The sequence below is a fragment of the Aythya fuligula genome, chromosome 5 (assembly GCF_009819795.1).
Source record: "Aythya fuligula isolate bAytFul2 chromosome 5, bAytFul2.pri, whole genome shotgun sequence".
NCBI classification, from domain to species: domain Eukaryota; kingdom Metazoa; phylum Chordata; class Aves; order Anseriformes; family Anatidae; genus Aythya; species Aythya fuligula.
The window spans coordinates 61,680,391-61,692,505 of record NC_045563.1 but is presented as its reverse complement, the minus strand read 5'-3'; positions in this window follow the sequence as shown (position 1 = coordinate 61,692,505).

Sequence of the window (12,115 nt, the reverse complement as noted above, 5' to 3'; positions counted from 1 at the left end):
ACAAAAAGTTTTAAGAATGTAACACTTGCAACTGTAGCCTATGAGTAAAATGACAGCAATGCTTCATTGCTTTGGAGTGGTTTATGTCCCCTGTAGCAGACAGGGGTATCAAATTGACCAGCTTTCTCTAGTTACTAGCCAGGGAGGAATGCAGTATGCTATCATTTCTACCAAGTCCAGCGACCATGAATTTCACAGAATGTTTCTCAGATCAGGAAATGTCATTTCTTAAGTCGCATTGCTGCACATGCATATCTCCATTTTATGGTCAGTAACTTTGGTCAGTATGGTTAGTAACTTTTTAAAGAAAAGTTTTAACACAAATCTAGCTTTGTGTGCATTCTTCCATACTTTTACTTTCTTAATGTGTACTTCTTCCCAAGATCTCAATAGCATAAGATGTGAAGGACTTGTGACAAACATTTGACAAGCACTTAAAAGTGTAAGTACCATTTCTGACCACTCAAAAAGTGTTCAGAAACAGAGGAAACAACTATGATGTTCAGACCGTACTTGAAAATTGCTTCATGAAGGAGACAAAACTACTAACCCTTCAATATACAATTTCTACAGTATCAACAAAGCCAAAGAAGCCACCAGCTTGGAAGTGCCCTGCTGAAACAGCTGTCAGATAGACTGAGCTGCCAGAGGAACCCAGCTCCATCCAGGAAACACAGACAATGAGGCCAAGGACAGGGAAATTGACTTTTTTTGTGTATCACATGGTGAATTAAGTCTACTTAGCCCAATACGTTTGCCTCCTATTTGTTCCTTTATTAATCATAGTATTTCTCTGATGGGCAAATAAATAGTCTCTGGGCATTAAAAAAAAAAAAGGAAAAAAAAAGATTTCAATAATGAAGTTGAATTCAATAGAGAAGTTGAAATCTTGATGTCAAGTCAGCCTTATGTTCATACTTAAAAGATATTGATGTGAAGGCAATGGCTTGGGATGCTGGACTGAAAGACAGTAGATTTTGGCATTAGTGCAGATTCATAAATAAGTGCTGCTTACTATCAGCTAGCTTTAGCTATTAATGTGAACGTAATAACCGTTTTATCTTCAAAACAACTCTGAAGATTAGAAAACGTGTGGCTGAAGTGGTCGTGCCTGTCTCATTTAACAGCTGAATAAGCAGCAGGTCTGGAAGACATTCTGGAGGTGGCATTGCCTATTCATGTCCAAGGAAAGAGTCAGTGTTGGTTAACCATATTCATGAAGAGAGGTGCCCAGAACACTCTCCCAAACTTCCTGCCTGTGATACGGATGCTTCAAATGACCTAATCTATTTTTCCAACTCATTCAAGAACCCAGGCAGATTTCTAGCAGGAACATCTCACATATGATGCTTTACTGCTCAGGAGGACAGCACAGCTCCCTGATCTCAAGTCACCCGAGGACAACTTCTAGCCAAGAAAGCAAGCATCTGTTACAAAGACCTTAAAGAATGGGTAATTAGGTAATGATATTGCCTAGACTCAGCCACAAGCCTGTAGTTTATGACCAGTTGAAGAGCAGATAGTCCTTCCACTTCTGCTTGCTTCTGGTAAGATGTTCCAGCTCACACCCTTCAGTGTGTACCTTTGTAACGGCTGCTAAGGAATCATTCTTTATAATTGTTTTGTTCTCTCTGGGAACACAGAAGCCAAGGAAATTGCCTAAGAAATAAGGAGGAGGTGAAAGCACAGGCTGCTGTCCCCGCTGCGTCAAGCAAGGCATGCAGGATTCTCGTAGATGACACATTGCCCTCAGTAATCAGAGCGCCCAGCTTCCTGCACGTGGCTTTAGGCAGTAATCAGGCAGTAACGTTAGGCAAAGCTTCTGGCAAAAATCTCTAGGCAGTATCTTTAGGCAGATAAAGGTCAAAAGATGGTCAAAGATCTTGTGAAAATAGTATGAGAACACAAGTCAGTTCCAAACTTAAGTGAGACTGAAGTCTTTTACAGAGCACAAGTAACTCAGGAATTCTCGGAGAAGTAGCCTTGGATGGTACTTCAGCACTGAGGGGTTTGTGAAGATCTAGAGCATGGGGAGATCTTCCTTCAGGACATTACAGTACTCCGGTGTTAGAGCTCTCTTTGGAAAACAGGCAGTAGGAAGCTGCAGGTCTGACAAACCTGCAGCCCACATTGGCCCACATTGCTGCCAGGTACTAAGGTCTTGGTCAGCAATCAGAGGGAGAAACAGAAAAAGATGTCAGATTTCTTATCAGAACAACAGGCTTTCCTGGCTGTTTCCAGGCTGTCCTGGAATATATTGTTTGCATTCCATGTCTAAATAATTTGGACTTGCATTTGTGAACTCTGTCCAGTGATTAAGTAGTTCTAATACATGGAACATACCTGATTCTGCAGGTTGACGTTACACTTATATTAAAATTTCTGCAAGTCTTTGTGTCATGTAAGGCTAACTTTCCAAGTAACTGGTAAAGCACAGCCTGATTTCACAAAGGTTTCATAAAGACATCGTAAATAACTAATGCCCATTTATGGAAATAGTTTAATAATCTTTTACATGAACAAAAAGACAAAATAAATGTACTTAATGCATAGTGCTCTGGCAACTGGAATCACTACCTCACATCCAGTAAAATAAATGATTATACACATTTATGTCCCATGCCAATAAATTCCCATATCTGCTATTAAAAACTACTTTTAGCTAGATGTCTCAGAAGCATGATCCTGCTTCTAGATGGTTACTGCCTAAAGCACCATTATAAGAAACATCTGCTAAAGCAGCATTCCTGCCTGTCCTCTCTAAAGCTCCTTTATTTTGCTGGGCAGTGTACAGAATCAGGCCTCTCACCTCAAAATCTGAATACTCCTCAGTTACTTTAATATCCATGCCAGATTAATGTATTTTACACCAATTCAAAGTTATTCTATTTAGAAATAAGTGAATCGCAGCATTACATTTGGTGAAGACCTACTTGTGTAGGAGGCCTGGCTGCGGAGATATCTGAATAGGATTTATCCCAGGTTTTCATTTAACACCGTCACTGCTCCATGCACATTTTAAAAATTCCAGGAAAGCAGAGCCTAAACTATATAGTGCATAAACAGAGCTTGGAGAATGATTTTTTTTTTCCTCTAATATATCAGAAAGCATTAAAAGTTTAACTAACCTTTTCCTTAAAGTAGGAATGCTGTTTTACTTCTTCCCTCTACCCCTTTCAGAACTTGCATGAAAAAATGTGGCAATCACATAGGAAGGGGACACGTTAATAAATCAAGGAAAACTACATTTACACGTAGAAAATAGATTTCTCAATTTCAGCATTAAAGAAAGCAACCACGCCAAATGCAAAATGTTTTAATTAATAGGGCTACTTAAGCAACTTCCCAGTGAGTAAACTATACCAAAAGTAAAGAACAAAAAATCGAGCTTAAACGCAACCTTTAGCAATACCTTACATCTGATGTTCACTTTTAAACATAAAATGCCTCAGAACTAATAGCAGCAATTTGAACCCATGATGTGAGCAACTTCAGTCAAAGTACGTCACTCAGCTTCTTTGGTATTTGGCTAACTCCCAGGTACATAGCTGTTTTGGCATTTTTATACATCAGATAATGAAAGCAGTGTGTAGTGTTTTAAATCCCAGAGGTTGCCTGCATCTGTGAGACCTACAGTTAGCAAACTGCTACACTGCAATAAGCCTTACAAGAATTAAGTACTAAAAAACAAATGACCAGGAATCACAAACTTTCAAACTATTATCTAGCACGTGCTAGCATATTAAGCGGTAATTCTTAGGAATTATAGATTCTTTGTAATTAACAGCACTCCCAGAGAAACTGATTATAAATCAGCAAATTTTAAAAATCAGCAAGTAAACAAAACTGAAGGTTAACACAGGGCACACGTTCACTTCATTTACTAATTGTGCTATGTTTGTTCATTATGCTTTTTTTCTCTAGCAACATATTGCCCTAATATTAATATTAAATAAACATAATTCTAGTTAAAAAAGACATTTTGAATACAGCAGTACAAGTAATCAAGTAAATGTTGCACTGCAGTTTGTTGTGGATCACTGCTAGGGAAGACTGTCAGTGAAATTCATCATACCACATCTATTTCTCGGGAAAAACAATATTTGAATGCTAAATAAATAAAATCCCTGTAATTCAGTTCATGACCAATGTTATGATAATAGTTCTGATAAAGTAAGGCACGTGCTTTTCAAGTAGTTTGCAATTGATTTGACATTTTTGTCCAAATCTAAATAAAATGCCGTCAAGGCCAAACTAGACAGGTTTCTAGGTCTCAAAAAAACTCTCTGGACTTATTTCCATGCCTCCATAAACTCTTGCATGAACAATCACAGCAGGAATCATTATGGAATGGTTTAAAGAATACTGCAATAAGAAATCAGTTAATGATGTAAACTTAAACATAGTTCTTTACTGACAGAGTGTTTGAGTTTGGTATATTAAGCATCAGTCATAGCTAACTAGTTATTACTAATCGAACGTAAGTGCAAAGATATCGTAATGTAAACTTCTGGGTCTCAGTGATCAGCTCCAGTAAAACCTATTGCTGTGGCCAATTCCCTCTCTTCCAACATCCTTTCCTCTCAGGTTGTTGGTAATTCAAACAGAAAACCTCCAAAGCAACAAAAGAACCATTCTAAATGTGTTGCTTTTGCGTTTGCGGGTCAATTATTATTCTTTCATTGCAAGAAAGATCAAACAGGTGCACAACTGATTGCTTCTACATCATTACTTTGTACCCAGGTATGCCAGACACATTCTAGTTACAAATAAGCACATAAAAATTAGTCAACTGAAAGTTAATACACTTGCATTACCTACAGATTCAAAATTTGACAAGTTTCCATAGCGTACTCTCATTTTTGCTTACAGTCAATTCAAACATGTTTTTAAAAATAGGGGAGAGTATTTTTTATGATTGACTGGTCTTTGCTGCTTGGGTAAACCCCACAGCGATTAGCAGTGTTTTCTAAAAGCTCCTATTTACTCTTCTGGAGCATTACCTAAGAAAAATGACCATCTTGGAAACATTTAAATACATTTTCATATCCAACTGTTCTTCCTCTTCTTACTGTAAAACTATTCGTAAAAGTAATAGGCACTAGTTTTGAGCAGAAAAACAGCTGGATTTAATCATCGTGTGATTTATCTGTTACTCAATCTTGTGAAACTGCCATCTGCTTCACCTACATGTTCGCCTTTGACAACTAAATACAATCCCTCCGTTTGGAAATAATTACGATGCATCACTATATTACGCAGATGGGACAGAAAGCAGCAAACCCTTCGAAGTTACAAAAGCATTACGAATCTTTATTTGGTGTGCAGTTTCTGATGTGGTAAATTCAGGCTCTGAGCTGTCTCAAGCCCAAAGTAAGCTTTTCTGTGTTCAGAAATTGTGACTGCTGAAAAGGGAGGGGGAGCTTCAGTTACGATGCTAAAAGCAGGCTGATAAATTACTGCAATTGTACACAGTATTGATTACGAATGCCTAAACAGTCATGTTGGATTATATAAGTAAGAAAGGTAACTTTTAGCTAAATATGTGGACTTAAATGCAAATAGGCAAGATTGCCAAGACAAGTTGTTTGAAATGAGAACTCATTCACTGAGTGTCATGACTTCCCGGACAATATATAAGTTTCGGGTTATGTATAACGAACTATTTGGTCTTAACAATTAATCAAAATAAAATTAACCTAAGAAATGCTTGTGCATCACTTAGCTTTTAGAGGACAGACACAAAACACAAATTTATCATTTTAAAACCAGACAATTTCTGTCTCCAGCCACAATTTATTCCTGTCTGCTTTTTTACACAGCTGAATTCTTTCTGTGGCTAGAAGGACAAAATACTTCCACATTAATGAGCTAATCAGCTTAATTGCATAAACTTGCCTTTGTGTGTGTGTTTTTTTTTTTTTTTTTTTTTTTTTTAATCTCAAGTTGAATCTCCAGAAGAAATAGTTACGCAATCACCATTACAGGATTCTGTTATTTTTTCTCATAAAAGGAGAAATGTAAAGTTTTTTTTTACTTACATGTTCTTTTTCTGGAGATTCATTTACAACGACTTACATAAGAGAGCATTAAATATAATGAACTTCTGAATACATTAATGCCTGCAAGGCTTTCCTACACATAGCTGAATGCTACAGTACAGCCAAGCAAACAGTTGATACTCGAGCACATGCTGAAACACAGGCCAGGCTCTGAAGAGGTACAACTGAGCACAATCTCTTTACTGGTTTGTTTTATGCCTGCTGACAATATAATGTGATTTCAGCAATTTAACAGAATTCTAATGAATGCTAATTAACAAGGACCTGTCTCAATGATTTAGGGTCAATACAGTGGGTACCAAAAGGCATGGAAATGAGAGAAGCTGACTGAACGATTCAGCTCGCTTTTATCACCACCACCACCTGCAATAAATGACCAGGCTTAGACTGATTTTGATCTGTTTCAAAACATATTTACGCATATGATGCTCATGTGTAAAGTCAGACTTCTCTGGAAAAACCAAACCAGTTCCCCAGTCAGATTTAATCTTCAGCAGCATTAATGAGCAGAGTCCATCAAATGCCTCTATTTCAATTCAAGAGAGAAATTTCAATTAGCAAGTAAGGGAATGAATTACCATAGAAATATTACTGTGTATTCTTAAGTTTAAGGCTATTTCACTGAATGGGTAGATTTTATAGTAAAATATGATGTAGCATCAAGTAAACTTTTTATAGTGAGAGGCTACATATGAAGCCACCTATTTTATTAATCTTCAATTTTGCTTATAAGATGACAAATTTTACTCAGTTTTGAGAAACTGAAACCTGTCAAAAGTTTCTTGATTGAGAAATTTCTGCATTTTTATTATCAACAAATTGAACTCTCTATTTTCCAAATAAATAAGCTCATGTGAAACTGCAGTACCACATATAATTGTGCAATTCTCTAAGAACTTAAAGGCAGAATTTTGACAGCGATTTGTTGAACTTGATAGCCTGTTATCATCATTTTTATTAGGAAACAAGCATCTAAAATCACTGGTACTTTAGGGGGGGGGGGGGGAATCAACCATAGGCATTTACATTTACTTAAATGGGCACCAGAAAAAAAAAATAGAGACAAGATAAAGATGTGTTTTCCTAGTTTTTCTTCAGATTTAGAATATTTAATTAGGTTGATGCAGTATTTCTTCTATGCACTGATTGTTCCTCAGGTTTGTCACTGCTGAGCTATATCTCGGAGCCTGCCATCACACTGATGTTCTGATACTTTCCATCTCCAGAAATAGGAAGTCTCATCTCACAATGCCCTATCACGCCAGCTCCATATTTCCAGTGAAAATGGAACACCCATGCTTTTAAAACTGACTAGTGCTGTATCTGCTAGAGACATCTTATCATACAAGGAACATTTTTTTCACAACTTCTTTCCAGTTTTCTTTGTCACGTGTCTGTTTTTGAGAAGTTAAACTCACAGATGCTCTCTGTAGTAACTTGGTCTTTCCTGTCATATGCTGAAGATCACAACGCTGTGACTTACCTTTGAACCTGACTGCTTTGCTTGATGTGGAATGCAACTGAATCTCTCTTCTCACCCTTAGACATGACAAATACATCGGCTTCTCACTGCAAGTACAATGACATCATGCATAGTAAATACACTTCCAGAAGACTCTTTTCCTGTCGTTTTTTCTCCACTTAGCAGCTGCATGACTATCCTTCATTCATTTTTTTTTTTTCCCATTATATCTGGTTGCCTGTGAACCACTGCAGATCTCTCTAGGCCTTTAGTGCCGAAGACATACAACATCACCTTCTAAAATACTTGTATCCTGTGCTTAAAAGACAGCACATTACACAAATATGTTTGAAATCATCCAGCACCTAGTTGCATCCTTAAGCCTCCAGCTGCAAGCACTCAGTGAGCTGGAGCACACGCTTCTCCAGTTCACCACCCAGAGCAGCCACAGTGCTTGCCTCAGGACAACTTGAGAATGGTAACACACAGCACTGGTGTTTCTCCAAACACTGATTCAGGTTTGGTTAAACCTTTTGATTTCCCTAAGGGAACTGCACTTGTATGAGTATGCATGTGTTTTCTGGGGGTATGGTATTTCTTTTGTTTTCTTTGCTAAGTGATTGTGATTGTAGTAACGCCATTTCTTTAAGCATCTAATGTAAAACTGAAAACAAAGCTGAGGTAGATACAATTACTGCTTACACCACCTTAACTGTCTTTGCATTAATTTACAAATTAACTTCCCAACAAAAGTCTAATGTTCAAAGAAATAAATAACAAAATACAGCTAACATTTCCACAAAGACATCTACAACTGCATTTACAAGACAGCAGGGATTCATACAAATGTTTTGGTTACACACAATTTAAAAAAATGTTTTGCAAAAGCCCAATTCACTTCTGATTACTGCAGCCTACAGACAACTTCCTCATAAACAAGAAAGAAAGAAAAGCAGTAATTGTAACAGCCGTCCAGCTCAGAGCTCCAACAGAAGACACATCCTCTGTTCCCACCTTCTTTTTTCAACCACACTCACGCTACACCAGCATTCAGGTAGTAGCAATATGTTCCTTGAACAAGGCATCAGTTCACTCATTCTTCAGTTACACAGAAGAATCTCTAAGCAAATGAACCCAGATTACAATTAGAAAGCCAAGCTATTTAAGCCATGTAGCTGGTTTTACTTTTTTGTGTGTTTGCTTCCAATTTCAAAGGATACTTTGTTTAAATAATTCGGTACATCTAAATACATTATTCAAAATGAAGCTTAAGTATGACAGGTATACGTTGGCTAAGATAAAGTTCAGTCCTCAAGAAAGCTATCAACAATCACTGAGACAATTTTGTAACAGAAACACACAAAGGATTTAGAAAGCACGGATGGCTCTCATAATTTGCTGTGAAAGGTTCCAAGTTAGGCACCATAATAGTAAACCCTTTCCCCATGTTCAAAGTGCAAGGTCTACAGTCGGGGTACAATTATACACTGTTAGATGTAACTATTATTACTTTGACGAATACACCATGGAAGGCCTGAAGACAAGCTTGGAAGATAATTTCTTAAGCTTTGATTAATCTTTCCATGCTAATACAAGAGAAAGCAGAAAATAGTTTCCTGAAGACCTGGGCAACTGCATCCCATATTATTAAACAGATAACAAAGTTGTCCACAGGGTGAGGAACTCACCAGAATCACAGGACTAGATGAGGGAGGAAGGAAGGATCAGATTCTGTATCTGATGTGTCTGAAGAAGGAGACAATAAAGGTACTCACAGGTAAAAACCATAGCAATTCTGAACAGCGCAGGAATTTTCCAGATTCCAACATTACAGGGCACAATATCCAAGACATGGCCAATAAAAAAAAAGGGCAGCACAGACTGGAGGGAATGATTAAAACTTAAAAATATTCCAAGGGATGAGGTAAAGTTTAGAGATGGTTCTGGATGTGCAGGTCAGAGAAGCGAAACAGGCCAAAGATGCCAAAATTACAGCTTTGAATGACAACACTTATGGTTATACTCTGTTCTTTCCAGTTACAATGGCTTGGAATGGGGAACAGACAAAGGAAACAATAACAATTTTGAAATATCATAGCCTGATTACATGAAATTAATGTCTTCACTACAGCTTAAATACTTTGTCTTTTACTGCAACATTTTCTGTATTCAAGGAATATTGGCCTACCAGTGGACAAATGAAAAGATACTTCTTTACCCTTAAAATTTCTCTCTCCCAAGAAGAACTTCAGTTAATGCTCCTAATGATGGCTTGAGTAAGACAGCATCTAACTTTTCCTTATACTGAAATTGTTCATGATTAGATTGTAAATTGCTCAGGATGGGGATCTATTAATAGTCATATCCTTTTACAAATGAACACGCTAAGACAAGTATTGTTAGGCAACAGGGATGCTACGAGAGAAAAAAAACATTCTCCCGTAGAATGAGCTGTGAAGACATTTCTTCAGGGTGTTTTTGCCCAAATGTACCATTGAATTAAAAGCTAATTACTTCATGATAAATGATCCGAAGACAAATAAATAGTAAGGTGGTGGAGTATGCTGTTGATGCTAAGTTACTGAGGGCAGAAAAAATAAATCTAGCTGAGCAAATCTGCAGCCTCATAAATGCATATGCAGGTCAAATTTATGGTAAATAACCAGAAAGTACACTGGGGAAAAAAAAACAAAACTCTATCTTTGATTTGTAAAACTATCTGTCAGCTGTAGATGTTAACACTCAGAAATGATATCCTGTCATCTGTATAGTTAATGCCATGAAAACAATGTTCAATGTTTGTTCAACAGAACAACACTCAACAATCTGCTTTCTTTCTTCGTTAACAAAACAAACAAACAAGACTACAGGCATTTTAAAGAAAAAAATCAATAATGACACAAAAACCATTATTTTGGCTCAGCATAAATCCATCTGCTCGTGTCTTGAGTACTGTGCGTGACTCCTTGTTTCCTCATCAGCAAAAGCCTATGCTAGTGTTCACAAAGTACAGAATAAAGAGAGGAACTGTACCATGTGAAAATATCAGATAGACTAGAACTCCTCTGCTTGGAAAACACAAGACTCACAAGCCTGGGGAAAGATATAAAATCACAAACTGAAGAAAAAAGATGACTTGATAGGAACTGTGATCGATTAAGACAGATAGCAAACACGAAAACCATTTCACACAACGCAGTCGAGTTGTACAGAGTAAGGACCTCCTTCCTGCAGTACACGGCAGATGCCACAAGCCAACGTGGACTTAAAAGTAAACGAATACATAACTGGTTGTGCAAATTCATGGAATAAAAATGCACTGAGGACTGTGTTAAATATAAGACACCACTTCTGATTCAGAAAGCGCTAATGCCACAGTGGGTTGCATATGGGGTATTAAGGGGTCATATGATGTCCTATCTTTGTACTCTTCCTTTGTACGCTTTCCAATGCCCACTGTTATAGTTGCTTATATTCATGGATGATGTTTATATGAAGATTACAGTATCTGTGAAATACGAAGTGTTTCAGGAATGCATTTATTTATAGCTGAATCTAAAAAGTGAAGGAGCTGTGCAAAATAGCAAGATTCATCTCAGCCCTGAAAACATTCACGTGTACACTTGATCGCAGGCTAACTAATGTCAGTAGCATGTGAGTTAAAGTCAATGCAGGATTATTAGCCCAGAAGGAAATTCACATGCTCTCTTTTGAAAACTTGTAACCGAGGAATCTGTGCCATCATAGCGGCTGTAAGCGTGGCAAGACAGGACAGAATTCCTTTTGCTCTTTTTGGGGGAAAGCGCGTAGGAGGTGTTTCTGACAGAGGGAGGCCTGTGACGGCACTGAAGTTCCGCCGATTTGCTTTGCCTTCTGAAGCACAAACCGCTGCTTATTTCCAACTTCTTACGTACAGAAGCGACTCTGTTCGTCACCGCGCATTGCAGGCGCTGTCAAAGCGATCACGCTGGACGGCTTCTGCTCATCGTCAGCCCTCAGGCCCGGGCCCTGCTGCTTCCTCTTCCCCCCGCGGGCTGAACGAGCCCTGCGGGCTGGCAACCAGGACTGCGAGAAGCGCAGCGAGCCCCGCTCCTCCTGCTCCCTTCCCGAGCGCTGAACGAGCCGGGACGGCCCCGGGGAGCACCAGCACCGGGACCGGCTGCTCCCTGCACGCCGCCTTCCCTTCGGGGGGTGCCTCGGGGAGCCCCCAAACTCCTCTCAGGGTGCGTGGGACCTGCCTCGGGCTCCCTCACAGCCTCCCGGAGCCGCTCTCGGGCTCCTCCGCTCCAGGGCGGCCGCCCCAGGGCCTCGCCCACCCCCGTCCCCCGCCCCCCGTCCCCCGCCCCCGCCGGGCTCCGCCAGCGGCCGCTGCCGTCGGTGAGCGCTGGGAGGCGGCCGCGAGCCCCTCCCGCTGGATCCGTTTCGGGGCAGAGCGAGCGGGCGAGCGGGGCTCGTTACCTTTTCTCTCCTTCCCCGCCGCTCCCCCACCATGCTCCGGCCGCCGCCGCCGCTGCCCGCGGAGGAGACGCCGCGGCTGAGGGCGGCGCGGCCGGGCCGCCGATAGCGCGACCCGCGCCCTGCCCCGACCACC